General features: G+C 44.2%; 1 long non-coding RNA gene across 1 annotated transcript in view; it reads right to left on the minus strand.

The window, feature by feature from the left end:
* Positions 1 to 20,201, minus strand: part of LOC148183245 (uncharacterized) — a 31,936-nt gene extending 11,735 nt beyond the window's left edge. Inside the window, exon 1 of the long non-coding RNA XR_015773715.1 lies at positions 20,044 to 20,201. This is a non-coding gene — a long non-coding RNA (uncharacterized LOC148183245). The remainder of the gene's footprint in view (positions 1 to 20,043) is intronic.
* Positions 20,202 to 20,247: the final 46 nt, after the last annotated feature.

A 20,247-nucleotide genomic window follows, 5' to 3' on the forward strand; every position in this document is an offset into this window, starting at 1 on the left:
CCCACATCTCACAGCTTCATCAGCAGCTATTTGCCTGTGTCTAACAGGATACCTCCCCTAGGAACCCTGGCTGGAATGCAATTACTTTATTAATTATCTAGAGGACTTTAAAACTCAGGAAGTAGCAACCACAAAACAGAGCTGAGCCTGGAGGAGACAGCTCTGTAGAGACAGAAATGCAACCATAATAAATCACAGGGGCTTCATCCTGGAGAATTATTGTTGTGTTCTGTTATTTGCAACAAGTACCCTCAACAGCTACAGCCAGAGAGTCCCTGCCTTTCATTATTCCCCAAGTGTTCAGAGATAATGAGCCACATCTGATTAATCCTCCTGTCTTTGGGGGTTACAGACACCAAGCACAAGCCAGTCCGAGTTCAGGCTCCCTCTGGCCTGATAAAAAACTGCTGCCCAGTCCCACTGAAAGAGATGAAAAATAGAAATCTGTAATGAGTTTCTTACACCTAGAGTTTGGATTAATATTTTCCTTACCCAGCAGGAATTAGAACACAATATACCTCGAGAAAGTGAAATGTGGCAAGGGGAGATGGCTGTGATGCTTTTATTTGTTAAATGATGCGATGCAGAAGCCAAGTTCACCCTGAACAGCACACTGGTCAGAAGGGCAATAATCAGCTACCAGAAAGGACCTTTTTCATAAAGACCCCTCCCCTGGCTCTGCCTTTCTTCTTGTGTGCTCAGCTGGAGCAATTAAGAGAATAATCTATAGGAAGCCTACCCCCAAAAGCCTCTCACAGCTTTCTCCAGCTGTTTCCTTCTTTTTGTTGCCAGCAAACCCAAGCTCTGAGGAGAGGATTCACCTCAGCAGGACTCCAAACTCTGCATCTGCTCTGGGGGCATAATCTTTGCTGGCTGCATGGAAGTGGTCTTTAAACTAATGGAGTCACCAGACTAAGCAAAAAATCCTCTTCTCTGAACCCACACACAAAGGGTTTATTTTCAATTTTATTTCTAGATGGGCATTTTCATGATTATCATCTTTTTTAATCATCATAATGCTGCTTTGCAGCTCACATTGCTCTTCTGAAAGGACCTTACTGTGTTTTATAAATGTAAATCTGCATCATCTTTTTACAGATTCAGAACATCTACAGTGGCTTGTCCAGCAACACAGAGAAAATCCCTGGAAGAAGTGGAACTGCCATTCAGTGACCATAAACTCTGCCAAACCATAATGCTGCCCCAAAAACAATACTGAAAGCTACAGAAATATGTTTTTAAAATGGATTTGAGCTTCCCATTCACCAAGAAAATAGTGTTCCACCTTAATTACAGCAAGTGGCTGGAAAAAAGCTGTATCTGGAACTCCTGTGAAGTATGGAGAGCATTCCCCAGCCCAGGGAAAAATCCACAGTGGAATTGAGGAGGAGGGAGAGAGCAGAAGGATTCCATGGGTGAAGAGAGCTCCAAAGCACTGGAGCTCCTTTGGAGCAACACAATGAAAACCATGGAGAGAGGTTTTTGTGGCTCCCTTCTTTGGGCCTCCATGTAGGAAACACATTGATATTAACTAAATTAATATTAAGTTAATAACAGACTGAGGAAGGGAAAAGGTAAATTATTTTTTCCTATTCCTATAGAATAGAAATAGGATGAGTATTATAGAATACAACATATATTATATATATAATAGAATGAGTACAGATATTTTCCTACCATATGTGGAAGCTCCACTAAATTCAGTATTTGACTAGGAAAAACCCCGCTATTGCTCATCACTCCAGACATTGTCCAGAGAAGCTCCTCTGGTAATAAAGCTAAAAGAAACTCACACTCAACTTTATAGTTGATAAATACCATTTTCCCTTTTTAAGAAAAAAAATACTACTTTTCTGTGAAGCCTAGAGAAGTCAGAGAAATGCAGAATAAAGTAGTAATTTTCATCATTCAGTGGTTTCCTGGCTAAAAGAATTTCCTATGGATAGCAGAAACTTCTCACAGATGCTGAGCAGGCCCATTTCCACTCTCTGGAGACCAAGAATTCTCTTTTGAGCTCCTGGGATTGTGAACTGCCACTCCCTCCACATTCATTACCCAGCTACCATCTGCCAAGGAACTAATAAAAACAACAGTTACCTCGTGCTCCTAAAATAACTAATCTCATCACCTTTGGAGAATCATTAGCAACGAAGAAATGCAAGTTTAATAATCCCTTCCCTTGGGATTTGGAGTGCTGGGCATGTATTATCATAAATGAAATTCATTTTTGTTGGATGTTCCAGAACAGGAGTTTCCATGTAAGAAAATCTGAGGAGCAGGGAACAAAGCCTGGATGAGCCATGCATTGTGCTTTGTGTCCATGAAACATAGCCCAAAACTCAGATTGAGGCTTAGCTGGGCACCAGCCTTACTGAAATAATTCAACACAGAAAGGGACCCCAAACCCTCAAAAAGAACATGAAAAGGACTCTCAGATTGTGTTTTGGCTTCTGAAGCACAACAACAGAACCTGCTCATCGTCACGGCATAAGAAGTGATTCAATAATGAATTTGCCGACTCCCACTCTAGGAGATGCTGTTAGCCACAAAGAGATCAGCAAGCTGTTGAAATGCTCACAACACCTGCTGCTGTGCTTGCCATAAAAACATGGAAGTAAACAGGCAGCTGGACTCGGATCAGAACCTCCTGGGCAGGAGGAGCTGCCAGCCCAGCCGGGCAGGGTCAGCCTCCAGCAGCTTCCAAAGCTCCCCAGCACCCAGCTGCTGCCACCACCAAGAGGGTTTTTCCATAAAAGAGACTTTCCAACCCAAACACTGACATAACAGCAATGGATCACAAGGAGAAACAAACCTTCAATCCCAAATTCTGGATAAAATTCACCCAGCTCCAACCCCACAGTGCATTGAGGGCAAGCAGAGGAAAATAGTTCCTACAAACTCCACGTTCTGTAGTGCTGAGGTTCTAACCTTTTCCCACAAATCTCACTTCTGTTATGGTCTCTGAACTATCTTTTAATAAAATCAACTGCTAAAACTGTGGTGGGGTAGAAATCAAACTTCGAAGTGTCTAAACCCTAAAGAAACTGTTAGTTTTGCTGTGCCCATACAGCCCAAAGCTGCTCGGTTCTTCTCATCCTGACAGCATCACTTACAAGTAGTTAGTGCATAGTCCTCACCAGACCTAGCTCTGCCTTTTGCCTGGGTCAGGATGAGGATTTGAGGCCCTGCTGGAAGGGAAGCCCAAGTCAGTGACACATCCAAGCTGGCAGCCCCCTGAGCCAGGGCTCGCACCCCCTCAGCTGCGCTGCTCTCCCTGCAGTCAGCTCACTGCCAAACGCACTTCTCAGCACCAGAATGGCCTCATTTACTGCTCTGGGTTGGCTATTTCTGTTCACATCACAGGGCTTAATTAGGCTCTTGCAACTAAAATTACTTCTTTGGACTAATTTGTATTAGAAAATGCTTTAAAAAAAAGTTATGTCTGTTCCCTAATGCCACATCTCAGCTACACTTGTCCCTCGCTTCATATCAGCTGCTTTAGGGAAATTTCCTTCATCGCAAAACTCTTGTTGCCTTCCAGGCTCTATATTTCTTTTTGTCACATCCAGAAAGCACAGGTCCAAATTATCAACCAGCTGATAGATTCTTTCCAAATAATTTAAATCACAGACTCACTGACATTGGGAAAAGCCTCCAAGATGGAGTCCAGTGTTTGAATCCCACCAAGCACTCTAAACCACATCACAAAGTGCCATGCTTACTTGGTTTTGGAACAAAGCACTAGTGAAATAATACCCACAGCATTTTTCATGCAGATGTTGAAGTGAGTTCTCCCTTTTGTCCCCTCAAGCCCCACAGCAGCCCAGCTCTGGCCTTGCAGCCTGTCCTAACCTGAACTTGCTTCCCTACAAATTCCCAGCTGAGGAAATCCCAGTTTTCCCAGGGCTCTGTCTCCTCCTCACCCTTTGGGCTCCGGCAGCACTCAGCCTTTACGGGAAGGTTCTGGAACAGCTGCCCACAGTGACAGCCCATTCCAAGCCCCAGTGCTTTGTGTTTGCCCCTGCTCCAGCAGCACCGAGGGCAGCCAGAGTCACTGTGGTGTTTCCATGGTGTTTCCATCCCACTGGAGCTGCAGGATGAGACATCTCCCCCTGCCACAAAAGGCTGCCCACATACCCCAGGCTGAGACCGCAATGGGCCCCTGGACTGATGAGGGCCTACCCAAACATTCAGGATTTAATTCAGTATTTTTGTTCCTGCTCAGGAAGGCCTCAGCTCCCTGGAAGTCCCTGCACACCTTCAGTGCAACAGCAGGCCAAGTGTCTCATCCTACAGCAAATGTTTGGCCTTTATGAGACCAAGCAGAACGTGAATTCTGATCTATAAAAATCTTTAATTTCTACTCGGTGAAAAATCTAAGGCAGATGGGAAGCCGGAAGGAGAGTTAGAGAATACTCATTATTACAGAATATGAATTATTACCCACAAGTCTCTCAAGTCACCTCTGCTCTGCTGTGGAGCACACAGACTCCTTGGCTTATTAAAATCCAGACTATGTGACAGAATGGGGATAGTTCTTACCTAGGCTGAACAGGATCCAGGCATCCTTCTCAAGCACTTAAACTCATACTAAGAAACACATTAGCAAAGTTAATTAAGAAACACATTAACAAAATGAAGCAGAGCATATCAGAGTCCAGTTTCTGCCCCATCCTCCCCTTTCTGCTGCTGAACACAAGAATAATCATGTGCAAGGCTTCCAGCTGGCAGCCCAGTGTCCCCTGGCCTCAGAGCTGGTGTCACACCAGTGCCTGCACTGCCCCTGCTCCCACTGGCCATCCCCAGCCCAGGGACATCCCAATGGCCAAAATCCATCCCAGTGGCCAAACCAGTGGAACCCCCAAGAGAAAAGAGAATGCTTTGTGAGCTCTGGGGGTCCCTGACAAAGAGAACATTGGGATGAGGATGTTCTCAGCCACTCCCAGCAGCTGCTCAGCACCAAGTGTCACAGAGCTGTTCCCTGGCACCAAGGCTTGTGGAACATGTCCCTTACCAGGGTGTAGAATGAAGTCCCTTCCAACCCAAACCACGCTAAAATTATATGAATTTTATTTATTTTTTATCCCCAACTGAAAGGTCTTCAGCAAATCATATTTAAGCACTGAGTTTCAAACTTTCACCTTCTTTTATTTCATGTAGGTGAACTACTCTCTTCCCTTTCACACACACAGCCCTACTGACAAGTGTTCACTTCTTACCTCCCTTTTATCTCCAGATCCTCTTCTTCCCTCGGGCACATTTTTAATGGCCTTACCAACTGGCTGGTAATTAACTTTTACTCTGGTTTAGTTATAGACCGGATCCCAGGATAGATTATGCAGAAAAACTCTTTCACCCATAGCACAGCTCTAGCCAGAGGTAAAACACAATACCTGGGAACAGATAAGTCTTTTTTTTTTTCACCCCCTTCTGGGAGAGTAAGTAACCATGGATGCACAAGAAACAATGCCTGCAGATAAAAAGAATGTCTCTAGATAATAATGTTTGTCAGAAGAGATTTGCACATTTCTTTGAACTGATATATTTATATCCTGCTAATTATTTGAGAAAAATCTCAGAGACCTTATCACAAAGACAGTCAATGCCACGGTTATATTTTTTTTTCCCTTTAGGTCTATGTTTCTTTTAAATGCATCCCTCAAACTTTTGGCTTTTCAGAGTTCCCAGTCATTTTAGCAGCTTACACCTATGAGAACACCCCTATCCTAGACAGGGCCTGTACAATTTGTCAGGAAACATCTCCAGATTTAAAGCCCATTGGATTTTTTCCACAGCCAGCCCAGGTCAGGTTTTGACTTTACTGTAAATAATCCCTCTCTTGCTCTGCTTTTGCAGGAAAAGCATGGGACACGGCTGTTCCTGCTGCACCACCACACAACAAGCTGTACAAGCAGGAACCAAACACAGGCAGGTCACACAAGGGTCTTTTTTCCTTGATAGCCTCTGGAATGGCAATTTAGAGAATATCCTGCTCAGCAGCTTTTCAGCTGCTGCTTTTCCCTCACCTCTTAAATAAGGTGTAAGGGAGGCAAAACACCACAGGAAGGCTTTGAAACAACACTGCACCTGTACTGGAGGAATGGCCAAGCCTGAGGTCATGTCCCAAGAGGAGAAGGGGGATAAAACACTGTGCAGTCACCTGCAGACCCCCAGGTCACTGTTTGTCACCTCCACCAGTCCCCTTCAGGATGCTCCAAGGACAACCCCAAACACTGAGATGGGAACTTCTCCTGGTGCCAAACTTTCCCTGGACTTGGAACTGGAACATTGCACAAACTACCCTCACTTCAGAGGCAGAACCACCTGTTAGAAATGGCAATTGCCACATTTGAAGCTGTTCTTAAATTCCTCATTTTTTCAGCACATGAGCTGATGGAAGTTGATTTGGCTTCAAGTTACATGAAACACTCCAAGTCTGAGCAAGCTGAACTTAGATCAAACTGGGGAAAAAAAATCAGCTCTTCCTTAGAAATGACAGGAGATGTCCAGCACTCAGTACTGAACCATCCCCATCTCACCCCCTGGCACCACAGGGAAACAATTCCATCTACAGAAGCAGCCCTTATTATAAGGATTTAAAAACATCCCAAAGTACAGCTGCTTCTTCAGCAGCGGGGCAGTGCTGGCTAACAGAATTTCAGCCTAAAAATCCTGTCACAGGCAATGTCATTCTGCTCTCCTGTGCCACTGGAAGCTGACATATTTCAAAAATAATACACTTAAAATTGTTCCACACCACCAAATATGCAGAGTACACAGAAATTCCAGATGTCTTCATGGAAGCAAAGACACCTCACACACAGAGCAATTCCTTTTTTAAAGCTCAGCATCTCGTTAATTCCTATTTTATTTAAATGCTTAACAGTCTTTCGCACTTTACAGTACTGAGCACTAGGCTACAAATCTTACTCGATTAAACCAAAATATCACTTTATTATTTCACTCAAAATTTAGTGAAACAAAACCAGTGAGTCATGGGAAATCATTCACAAACAAGTTTATATGAACATATTTTAATTCCTGTAATTAAACAGCCAACCTGATGTCCCTTAGTGGCAGAGTCTCTGCTGGTGTCACCTGTCACAATTCTCTTGAGCTCAGTGAGGAACATTTGGATCACCTGAGATCCACGTCCTTTTAGAGAGGTAAATCACAATCAGTGGTGATTAACCAATTAAACTGCTCCAACAACTATTTTGTCATTTGTAAATAATTCAAGTGCTTGACAGAAAAAGCTTCTATTTATTATGAAATATGGCTCTTTTCCCCAGGCTGTAACAAATGTGTGCAGACACTGCCAGCACAGCAGAAGCTGCTCCAGAGCCTGACTGCAATGGGACAGCTCCCACCGCTTCCCCTGGGGAGTCACTGGGACCCCAGGGATAAAGGCAATCACTTCTCTCCCCTAAAAACATATCCATTAAATAGCCACAGGCACAATTTGCAGCTTTTAAGGCCAAAAAAGTGCCATAGCTCCTGTAATCTGGCCTCCCAAAAAAACAGTTCATTCCATTCTACAATCTACTCCCTCAGGAAGAGCTGCATTTGTGACTGATGGTGATGGATATTGGAACTGAACCTGCCCAAAACCACTGGGGTTGCACTAAAGGTTTTTGGAAATGCAAAACTTGTGGCTGCAGCTCCTGTGAGCAAGGCAGGTTTTATTTCTACCCCCTTTGTTATCGCTCTCTCCTGCATTAAACAATTTGTGTGCTTTGTTTATATTGTCAATAGCACCGCGTGCCAATTGTGATAGAAAAATTTACTTGGAATTTAATTATGTTTCAGAAGCCCCTAGGAAAGCAATGGAAAGTGGGAGTGTGAGAAGAGGGAGGGAAGCATTGTCAGAGTAGGAAGTTCTAAGCTCTTTCCCTTTTCTTTTCTTGGTAAATGTGAATCTTGGACATGAAGTACTTTGTCAAATTCCTTTACCACATGTAAGTCCTCCTCAGGTGGCTGGAAAAACAACCACAAGAGCATTTAAACACTTAAACTCATACTAAAAAGCACATTAGCAAAGCACCAAAATTATGCAAAGCATATCAGAGTCCATTTTTTTGCCCCATGCTCCCCTTTCCACGATCCCAAGCTCATGGATGCACTTGGATCCTGGAGTTGCTTTGGGAATATTCCCTCAGCAGGGGCCAAGCCTGAACAGCAGCGTCCTCCTCAAGACACAGAATCACAAAGCCACTCATTTTGTGTTTGTGATGCATTTAGTGAAAGGACCCAGCAGCCAGGTCTCCACTCGAGCTGGTGGCCCAGTGAAACCCAGCCCAAACCAGTACAGCTTTTACTGGTTTGTACATTTACACTTCCACAACAAAGAGGAGGGAACAAACCTGATGGAGGGCAAGGGTGGGGAGAATAAATCCCACATACAGCTCAAAGCACTGCTCAACTCATTATCACAGCCAGGAAAGGAAAGGCATTTCAACCCTAACAGAACACATCCTAAATCACACTAAGAGTACACGACAGAACTACAGGAAACACAAAGTTTTGAAATGACACTGCGAAGGTAGAAGACAAGAGCAAACTCAGATAAAAGGCCACGGGGAAAAGTAGGTCCTATGCAAAATAAAAAAAAGTATTCTGGCTTTGTTGCTTTCTATAAAAATCTTGTCAGTGTCTTTTCCCTGGAAGGAAAGCGTCTGTCAGAGCAAAGCGAGAGGAACTGGGAGCGGCAGATCTGAGTCAGGGGAACAAAAGCAGAGCAGCAGAGTAGAAAGAAGTCAGCAGCCAGTCCCCAACAGCCTGGCACACAATAAAACACACCAGCAATCACAGCTTCGGTGAGAGACAGTGCAGGAGCTGCAGATGAGATGAACAGATGGAAAGACAAAGGCAATCAGGAATCAAAATGCACAGTTCCAGCAAGGAGACTCCCCACCAGAGCACATTTCACAGGCCTTAGTTCCATAACTAGGTCAAAGTGATTTCTGTTTTCTTTACCCCTTAACTGCTGCTGGAAGTAAGAAGTTCTGAAGTGAGAATGGGTCCTAAGAAACCCCAAAAATATTCTGAGCAGAAAAATATTCTGAGGAAAATAAAGCAATGGGTGAATATACAACATGCAATGCATACAAATCAGATTTCAGCATAAGATTTAACTGGGGTACAGAACAGGACACTTGATAAAAATATAGGGAAGGGCATAAAATACAAAGTGATTTGCAAAATAACTGGAGATATTGGAGATGTATATACACACACAAACACAATGCTGACAGATGGCAAAAACCCTTGGTAATTGCATTCAGTTTGCTTATCAATAGGAATTAATTTTCCCCCTTAATCTTAAGAGTTTCTCAATACTCAAACTAAATTTGTGTTGGTAACAGTGATATACTTGATTCATGAGAACTCCAGGACCACAGGTTTATGTAGGGATCAAGTAAAAACTCAGGAGCAATGCCAGGGGTTGTGTACAAAATGCAGTCACTGCTGAATAACCCATCCCTGGCAGCAAACTCTGCACAGACACCCCCAACAAAAGGCTTTTCTCCCTCTGCCCCCACACAGAAATCACTCAGACACTGCCACCCTGGCATATGTGCAGATAATCCCGAGCAGGGAGGATTCCCAGTGCTGAGCACATTTTCTCTGGAGAGAGGGGGAACACAGCTGGGCCATTGTGCCCCGGTCTCCACGGGATGAGGCACAGCACCCTCGCACTGTCTGCCACAACATCATCCCCAGGAAACAAGAATTCGGGGAATATATGGTCTGACACCCCCATAACAGCACAAAAGTGACAAAGGTATTTAATGCTGAGGTGATGCTCACTGTGTAAAACCAGGTGTATCCAAAGGGAAGGACTCCCAGCACCTTTCCTGGTGTTTGGCTGGAGCCCAGAGGGAAAGGAAAGCCACGGCAGCAGCTCTGGCTGCTCTGCTCTGGCTGGGCCACTCTGGCAAGGGGATTAGGATACACTCCAAAGACCTGAATCCCCTGGCACATCCTGCTGGGGAACCTTGGATGAGTCATTCGTCCTCTGGCTCATTCTTGTCCCATCCTTCCTTCATCTCCTTTCTGAAATCCTCCTGATGTGGCTAGAAAAGTAAAAAGCAGAGCACGCCAAAGCTGACACGGATCAAGGCCCAGGCCTCTCTGGACTCCTGCTCACAGTTTAGCTTCCCACTTTCATGTCCTGTTGGCCAAGGACCAGCGTTTGGTCTCCTGCCAGCCATCTGCACTGGAGCTGAGCAGAGACAAGCCCACTGAGACAGAGAGCATGATTCCAGCCGTGCCTTTGGAACAGACACCAGGGAGGACACACCAGTTTAGGTTCAGTTTTCAAGTGGTTATCAATTTTGTTCACCTTGGTACACAGGGTTTTTCCTTCCTTTTCCTCAAGTGAAAAAGGAAATATCTGGACTATGTATTAAAACTTTTGAACCAATTCAATTTGAGAGCAAGTGTAAAAACAGACAAGATGTGCACAGGTAAGAAACACCACATTCACTCTGAAATTAAATGATAGAAAGCTATAAAATTGGAATAAGTATATAAGGTATTTATTATAGTGAGACATTAGCAAACAGTATTGGGTTGTATTGAAACATAGAAAATTTAGGTTTAATATTACAAAACTACCCTGATGAAGTGCTTTGATAAACAGCCTGCATGAATGGAAGGAACACTGTCGAGTGCCAGTGCCATGGAAGCAGCCTCAGATTTTAGCAAGAAATGGCACCAACTGGAGGCTTGTCCCTACAGACACGTGCTCAAAGAGGGACATTCTCCAAGAACACGTTTCAGCCTTTCCCAGTCGGTGGCAGCAGGTGACAGCACACCAGCACAGCCCAGCTGAACCCACAGGACACGGGGAGAGGGAGGCTCAGGGCAGGGATTCTCATTCCTGAGGGATTTCTCTCCCCAGAGCTCAAGCAGAAACATCATCCAGCAGCTGCAGCCCCCAGCCTGGCAGCAGGCACTGACCCACACCCAGAGGTGTCACACTGTACTGGGAACAGCGAGGTGACAACACAGACTCTCCAGCCCTGGTTACACAAGAGAGAGAGTTTTATTATTCCTGATCTTTTATAGACAGGTCTGAGAGGTGAAACTCTCACTGCTCATGAAACCAACACATCACCAGCATTGGACAGTTGGAACAACACCCCTCGATCACTTCTAAACAACAAGGAACAAACAACACCTGCACAGGTTGTTTTCCTTCTCTAAAGACTGTTTGGATTCCTCCTTACAATTTCCCAGGCCAGAGTGAGAAAATTGTGTGACTCAGTTTCCCACAGGCTCAAGCTAATGCCTGAAGCCAAAAAAATCTCTGATTTGACCACTGTGAGTTCCCACAGGGAGGCACCAGCCCTGACAAACTCTTGGAGCCTTCACCCAAGCCCTGTCAGAGCCAGGCACAGCTCCAGGAGAGAACAAAACCTCCTGCAGACACCCAGGCCACCCCAGGTTAACAGAGAAACACAGCCCTGTGCAGCTGGATCCCTCTGATCTCCCACACACCTTCTCCAAGGAAGACTTTGGTATGCAGCAGACAAAAAGGAACTTTTTCAGCATTACCAGCTCCGTGTTCTGTGCCTGGAACGTGGGGCTGTACAACAGATCAGAAGGGTTTTCACACCAGAATCCTCCTAACTCTGACAAATGAGAGGGATTACCTGGCCCTACCAGCCTTGCCTCGCCTCCATCCACACTGCACCAAGCAGGAATACCAGGGGATGCATTTTGGGAGTAAGAATTCTCCTTTTCAACATTCCCTGCAACAGAAATCAGTGTTACACAGCACTGCTGTCAGGGGAAATGATACCAGCCTCAGAGCTGCCTTGGGATTTCCCTTGAGTGAAAAACAGCACAGAACCAGCTCCTAAAACCAAAATTAACTCCATCCCAGCCAAAGCACATGTTAAAAAACGCAGGACAGAAGTGAAACTTCCCAGAGCTGGCAGATCAAAGCAGACAATGGTTTTAATTGCACTTATTCTCTCAACCCACAGCTTGTATGAAGTGAACTGATAAATGCTGCTCTGTTCTAGGAGAGGCCACCAAAATCCTCGGGAAGGAGGCTCAGATTTTCCCAGATTTTCGACCTTGCCCAGGCTCTCACAGCACAAGGAGCAGCATTGCACCGCCATCTCTTGGCAGATGTTTGGATACCAATCTAACTACACACCAAGTAATTAACATTAACAGCAGGAGCTATAAACAGGTTTCTCTTACAAGCCAAACAAAACCAGACAAAGTCTAGCCGAGAAATCTATATCCACTTTACTTTCCTGACTCTCAACATTTAATGTTAGACACACTTTAAAAAACAAACAACTGAAGATTTAAATATGGTCTAGCCCACTCCCTTTTTATTTTAAAGTTTTGTACAAAAGACTAATTTTTACAGCTAGCTTATATAAACAGTACATAACCACTACTCTGAATTCAAGATCTTACCCACTTGATTAAAAGAGTATCAAATTACCCATCAGACTTATGGGAAAATATATGGCTCAAAGTTCTTGGTTCTTTCAGATATATATAGTGACAAATAATAAAGGCTAAATAGCAGGGGGTTTGGTTTATTTTCTAAAAGCCTTTGTCAAACCTTGGAAAAGAGTCTTTATCCAGCTCAGAGCTGTAAAATGTACTGTAAGATAAAGTCCCTAAAACAATTTGAGGATTTAGTCCTAGAGAAATCCCATGGCACCTGGGGGACTCATAAATTTTATTCACGATTTCCATAATTGTGTGCAAGTCATGCACTAAAACACACAACAAAGTCTTGGCAGGCCCAACAGAGTTAAGAGCCCTAAGCCAGAGGCTCCAGAGGATCCTAGGGAGACAGCAGCTGGAAAGGAGTTAAACAATTCCTACAGAGCACCAAGCCCAGCACCAGGGTCATTTACCATTATTCCAACTGAGTGAACAGAAACAATTTGCAGCAGTTCAACATCGAGCCCATCAAATGGGGCTCCTGGCAATGTTATAAAGGAATGACAACAGCAAGAGCTGTAAAAAAACACCCAGAATTATGAAGTAGCAAACACTGGGAGATAAACAAGGCCACTGACTACCTCCTCAAGATGCAGCTATATGGATTTGACCTTTCTGTAAAAAGTGGTAATTTCTGTGAAAATAACCTTTCAGTTCCAAGGGAAAGGGGAGTAAAGTCATGTCTCCTGCCCTGGCAAGTTTATGATGAGACTCCCAGCCCTAATTTAAAGGTCACCAACAATCCTGTGAAAGGAAGAGTGCTTTCCACTTAGTGCACGTTCCATGTAACGTGGTCAGAGCTGACTGGTCCACAGCAGCAGAACCAGGCAGCTCTGCCTCCCTCAGTGTTCATCACCCCCTTGGACACATTAAATTACACCAGAATCAGCAGTAAGGCCTGGCACAAAGGATGACTTTGCTGATCTGTATTACAGGAGTTCTGTCACTGTTTTCACTCTGGTAACAGGGAGAGGAACTGAACACCTTGCTATGCAACACTCATTAAACTCAGCTAATGCTGCACTAAAATCAGAGCTCCAGATGTTTTCCAAACAGGAACAGCCTTCATCTCTGCCTGCTCAGCACTTTGTGATGGGGGCTGGATGCAAAGGACACACTGGTGGAGGTCAGAGCCTGAGCAGGACTAATGAGCTCAGGGATATGTTCCTGAAAAAGTTCATTTCCCACCTGGAGAGTGCCCAGAAATCCCCCTGGGACCCTCCCACTGGTGGTTTTAGCTTTGGTTTGCATCTTCAGCTGTGAGTGCTGGCACTGAATGAGCCTTGCTCATGCCTGGAGGGACAGAGAGCCCATTTCTCCTGGCTCCCAGGCACCTCCCAACACTCAGAGGTTTGCACAGAATCCCAGAACAGTCCCATCCCATCCCATCCCACCCAGCCATGGCAGGGACACCTCCCACTGTCCCAGCTGCTCCAGCCCCAATGTCCAGCCTGGTCTTGGGGATCCAGGGGCAGCCCCAGCTGCTCTGGGAATTCTGTGCCAGGGCCTCACCAGCAACAATTCCTTGCTAATATCCAATCTAAACCTACTCTCTGTCAGTTTAATGCCACACAAAACCAGGGTTGCATAGAACATTAAGATAAAAATTGAGGGATAACATCTAAATTAATAGCTATGAAAGGTAATTAATTTTGAAGAAACTGAAATTCTACATAAGCTAACTTTTATGTTTCTTGGTTTTTTTTCTTTCTTAAATTTTGTTTGAGAAGGAACATTTAGCATTTAAGCATTATCCCTTTGAGATAAATTGTAGTTAAAGGTTACAGCACAAAACTACATCTCTCAGTCCTATGCAAGATGGTTTATTAATTGCCCTGGAGACACACAGAGGCTCATAAATTTGTTTGGGTAATTTGATGAGGGGAATTGATTTACTATCACAGTGAAATACTACATTAAACACACATAATTCATTCTTTATACTGCTCCTCCCCCATTAAAAGCATCCTGTCTGACTGCAGGCCACACTGAATTATTATTCTGTAATCATTAAGTGATTTATTTAACCACAGCACACACAGTTAACATTAATCCATATTCCTATTCTAATTTCACCTTTATGTTTTCTGTTGTCCTACCAACAAGAAAAAAATTATGGATTTAATTTAAACTAGAGTTATGGATCAGCAAGACAAGATAAGGGACATTTCTACGCTCAAAAGATCTTTTTCTACAATGCAAATGGAAAAAAATGCAACACAAAATCTTTCTGAAAGCATGAACAGTACAGAATCACTGTGAAAAACTGGTAATATTCTAAGCAAATGTTGCCTGTGGGGGAAAAACAAAACTTTAACCTACTTTTATTACTGTTAAATCATTTAAATAATAAAGAAAAGGCTCAGACCATGATGGTACACGGGATGAGAATTAGACTTTTTCCATGATCCATCACACCTGGCCCAACATTCACTTGAGGTAAAAGTGATTATTCCTGACTCAACCTATTTATTCACAAAGCACTACAATTTTCCATCAGCCTTTGCTCCTGTGCATTTTCGGATGGCTTGCATCCCAGTACTTCTTGAGACACAAAGCAGCAAGATGAAACACTCACAGCAAACCTCCACAAAGAACCACTCCAACCAGAGCATTTACAGGCACCACGCCACACTAGTGCTGAGAAATCAAGAGCAGGAAACTCAATTTTTTATTTTTAAAAGGAAGCTTAAATCATAAATTTTCATCACCCCCTGTTTTATGAGGTGATGAGAGCTGGGGGGAAAAGGAAGCATCTAGATTCTCTGAGGAGCCAACTTCAATCAGCACAGTCCTTTGGGGGAAAGTGAGGTGAAAACGCTGTATGAAACGTGTATATCCACACCCCAAGGGTCACTGATGCACAGAGGGACCCCTGGGTGCACACCTGGCCTTTCCTGTGACCCAAATAGCTCCAGCACAGGTGGCAGAGTCGTGTCTCAAAGGAAAACAAGGTGGGCTCTGAGGAGTACCCTGAACAAAACAAAACAGAGCTGTGAACCTCTCCTGCCAGTGTGCAGCACAACCTGCAGGGAATGCACTGGGTGAAGGCCAAGGAAACCCTGAAATAAATATTAACCAATAACATTAACCAATAACATGAACAGCTCTGAGAGCAGCAGCACTCCCTGGCACCCCTGGGCACAGGCAGCTGCTGACATTGATAGTAAAAGGTTTCAAAATCATAGAAAATTTGGGGATTTAGAAAGAAAGTTGGGCTTGGCAAGCCTTGGGAAAAGTAGGCCCTGGGAAATGTTAGGCCTTGTGCTTGCTAAACATCATGTCAAACTGCACCTGTGTAATCAATATATGATAAATGATACAATTGTTAGATGTGATTAGATATAACTATTGTTTAAAGAACATGAGGAACAATGTTAGGGGTTTGGGGGGGATCACGAGAAATCCATGCTTGGGTAAAAACAATACATACAATAGAACAGCGTAAGTTTAATAATTAATATGTAAGTTATATAACAATAGAGTATAAAACATGTTCAGCTCAAAAGCAAGAGGGATCAGATTTGGGTCTATATACCCCTGACACCCAGAGCTCTTTAATAAAGCACCTTCATGCAATCATTAGTGATTATGTGCTCCTGAACTCTAACACAGGGCACCACTGCCAGCTCTGCCAGGGGCTGCAGCATCACCTCCATCAGCCCCAGCAGGACCTGGGCACGGCCACCTGTGTGCCAAGGAAAGCCTCCGTGGGCCAGGGCAGACACAGAGCACAGCCTTGTAAAAATGCACAAGCCACCACAGCACACCAGCCACGACCCAGAGCCCCTGCCCAACACGTTCTGGGGGCAGGCAGGACAGCAAATCCACGGGGGATCCTCTCCCAGCTCCATTCACTCTGGCAGCTCTGCCTCTGGCAAGCAGCAGCACATTAAGTGAAACCACCCAGCAGAACTGGCAGCAGAAGTTTGCTGAGCCTGCTGTATCACTGATACATCCATTTAAACACTCCTGCAATCCCCTGGAACTGCCCATTACACGTGTAGTCCATAAAAGACTCAAATGGTGAGCAAATGCATCTCCCTCACCCAGAGGGAAATGCCAGAGGTCACCAATGTCAAATGAAGTTTGTTCATACAAGGCAGATGGGGAGCACAGGAGGAATTTGATGTGCACTTCAAAGGGACGGAATTTGCCCAGTCTGGGAGGCAGTTCTGTGTCTCACTTGGTAATGAGTTTCTTTTGAAGAAATACTGTTACACAAGTCTTTAACTGGGAGGGTGTTCTGTGGCTTTCTCTACTAACAAAAATAGAATAATACACTCAGGAAAGATTCCCTGCAAAACATCAGAGATGAGCAGTCCATCTAGTCTTTGGAATTGGCTCACCTGCTGCTGCCAGGCCAAAATAGGAGTGAATTTAATTACTTGAAATACATCAGGACTATTTTCACAAAAATACCTTACTATTCATGAGGAACCCATTTGCACGGCGAGAGCTGAATGGTTCTCATTGCTCTACTTTATTTTGCATACATGCAAGGATGTGACATCACTGACTTATAAAACTTTGTTACTCATCTCAAAGTCAAGACTTTGAGTGCTGTGTATTGGCAAAGAGATTTATGGTTCCTGTTACCCAATCGATGCTGCAAGAGCAGCACATGGGATGAAAATGCAGAGCCCTGTGATAACCAAGAGCTCAACCACTGCTTAAACTTCTTTCATGTGTCCCTGCATCAGTTTTCTTATCTGTACAAGAAAGGAAACAAAGTTCATCTCTCTCTGCAAAAGCACTTGGAGATATTTTGATAAACTGCTTTATTCAAACACAGCATTTTCCAAGGTCAGCCCTCTCTGTGCAGCTAAAGCACGCTTAAATAAACTGATCTTCAACTTGTGCTTCCCGGCATTTCCAAACACAAAGCCTGGAAAAGCACAAATGGATTGAGCTATAAACGGCCAAACCACAGCTTCCCAGCCCAGCAATTAGCCACAGGTGTTAATGCGTTAATTGCATTTTAATCAGAGAGGAATTGCACCTGTGGTCAGTCAGGTGTTCATGGCTGGCTCTGAAGCACGAGGAGCACATGATAAAATAACTGTGGGCTGCTCTGAGAATGGTTCAAAAGTGGGAGACAAAAAAAACGTGTTTGAGTTGTCCATGTTCAGTGGCAGGCTGTTGAGGCATTTCATACTAACAAAAACCAATAAAACCTTCATACCTGCTGTCTCCACACTTCTCTGAACACTTCAGGCACCACTCTATCACATCAGATTGCTCCTGTCTGTACATCTGGCCTAAATGCTCTGCAGAACGTTTATATTCTACTGTTTCACTAGTAAAAAACAAAGTGCTCTAATAAATCTAAGCACCTCTTGCATTATAAGCACTTTTTAGGATGCGGCTACTTGCCATGAACACACCTGAACAAAACACTACAAGGACATGTTTTTATCTCACCTGCCCAGCCAAGCCCACACCTCAGTGTGCAGACACCAACCTGAACTTGTCCAGCCTTAGAACATTAGCACTTTACTCCACTTAATGGGATATTGACTTTTTATACTTCACTCTCTGCAAATCAATATTCTAATAGACACAAAAGAGAGTGGCAGAAGGATCCAGAGTACCTGCCCACCAACCTGATGGAGATGATGATCCATAAATGAAGGTCAAATCAAAGAAAAAGTCAGACCTGATATGAAAAGAAGAGCAGCACAAATAAGTCTTTAAATAAGGGAATTTTACAAAGTGTCTAAGATTAACTACAGGAGGAATGAGACAAGCCTAAAGCAGACATAGATAAGGCAGTTAAAACTCTCAGCCAGGGAACACAGACTAAAGTAATTTTGGAATGTCTGTGCTCAATGCCATGATTTAAGAAACCCTTCAGGAAGCATCTCCAGTATATCACACAGGAAATATGCTGCCTTTTAATGCAAAATAGCAACTTCCAATAGCTGAAAAGCATCTGAATAGGCTATTCAGAACAAAGTCAGAGAGAAACCAGGTGCAAAGTAACATAAAACACTTAAAAGGGATCACCTTATTCTTTCAGAACTGGTTCCATGGGAAACTAGGAAGCCAAAGGGAGCTTTTCAAACACGTTCCTTTAGCAAAAGGCTCCTCATCACTGTCCCTGGGAGAGCCCTGAAACCAGAACCCTTTGGGGCCAAAATCAGCACAAGGGAGGCACAGCTGAGCTGATGGAGAACCAGCAACACTCCCAGCTGGAGAAAGAGTTGCACCAGATCCCCAAGAGCACTGATGGCGACCCCAGAAACACATGGAATTCCCGTGTTTGTCACCTAGGATGGTTTAGCTTCACACTAAGGTTAGAAAGGGCTTCTTTGACTCCTGGGCCTCTTGCCTACCACAAGCAGGTTTTATCTCCAGCTTCCTCTGGACTAGGATTGTACCGAGGTTCCTGAGCTCACCTCCCTGAACTGCAGCTGCTCAGTCACATTTCCCACCCCGAGCTCCACCACTTGGTACAACACAGCCACCAAAACTCAGTGGAGCGAGGTGAAAACACAAACTCACAGCTCACCCGCCAAATTCCAGTTTAGAATAGTATTTAGTATTAGAATAGCATTTAGAATAGCAGAAGAGTATTAAGAAATCCAAAGAAGTGCAGAGAGGAGTCACAAAAATGATTTATGAGCAGAAAGCATTATTTATATAGGGGGAAACAGCTTAATACATGCAGTGTCACAAAAGGGATTTGCAGTCTCATCCCAGACACTACAAGAGCAATTTCCAGCTTCACCAGGGGCCTCAGATCAGCATCACAAGGTTCACCTCCAGTTCAGTCTCCCAGCTCCATTTTGAGCAGTTCTTCCACAAAAATTTCACATAACAATTGAAAACAAGCTCTCACCTATTTTTCACCCACCCTGGACCTCTCACACTTTAATCCATCCATAGCTGAACACAAGAGAGCCCTGGGTGAGATGAGGAGGAGGACAACACTGGATTTTCCATGACCTTTCACAGATTCCCAAACCTCTCCCATACATAAAAGCAGTCTGATCTTCTACAACAGAAGACTAACTCATTACTTCAATCACCCCCAAACAGCAGAGAATTCCATCTGGCACTATGGATCAGCAGCCAAATTACAACATCTTGAGCTAAAGGTCGACTTGGTAATAACAGAAAACCCTAAACTGAAGCATATTTTAATATCAGCGATCACTCAGCACTTCAGCATCGCCCATAAAGCTCTGTCACCTTTCCCAGGCTGCACAGGGCTCACAGGGTGGGAGCCACCACCCCAGGGACACAGGGCTTGGAGGCACCACGAGCAGCTGTGGGCAGACAAAGCCAGAACAACAGGCTGGGTTTAAACCCTTCCACCATGTACATTCTGATCGGTAACAAAGGACTGCTTTAATTGCTTTAATTTAAATTGATGGAAGCCTTCCCCAAAATTAAAAAAGGCAGATATTGGGAAGCACTGACTTCCAGAAGTACCTCCTCTTCTCTTAGAGCTCCAAGACAATAAACAACTCTTTCAATTATCCAACAAACAATAGTTTCATTATCTTCACACCATTATCCCCCATAAACACAGACGTCACTGTCCAAACTCACCAGCAACTCTCCTGCTGCTACTCGGCTCCTTTTCCCAGACAAAAGGTGACAACTTTTTCCACTTGTTAAACATCCCAGAAGGAGGGAGCAGAAAAGCCACAGCAGTAACCATCCCAGGAAAAAGAAGACACAAGTAACATCTTCCTGGAGGAGGACGGAGCACACTCCAAAAACTTCTAACACCCAGCTCTGAGGGGGAGCTTA

This window comes from Pseudopodoces humilis, chromosome 13 (assembly GCF_049639895.1).
Source record: "Pseudopodoces humilis isolate 2021_Gansu_Grassland_sample_001 chromosome 13, ASM4963989v1, whole genome shotgun sequence".
Taxonomy (NCBI): domain Eukaryota; kingdom Metazoa; phylum Chordata; class Aves; order Passeriformes; family Paridae; genus Pseudopodoces; species Pseudopodoces humilis.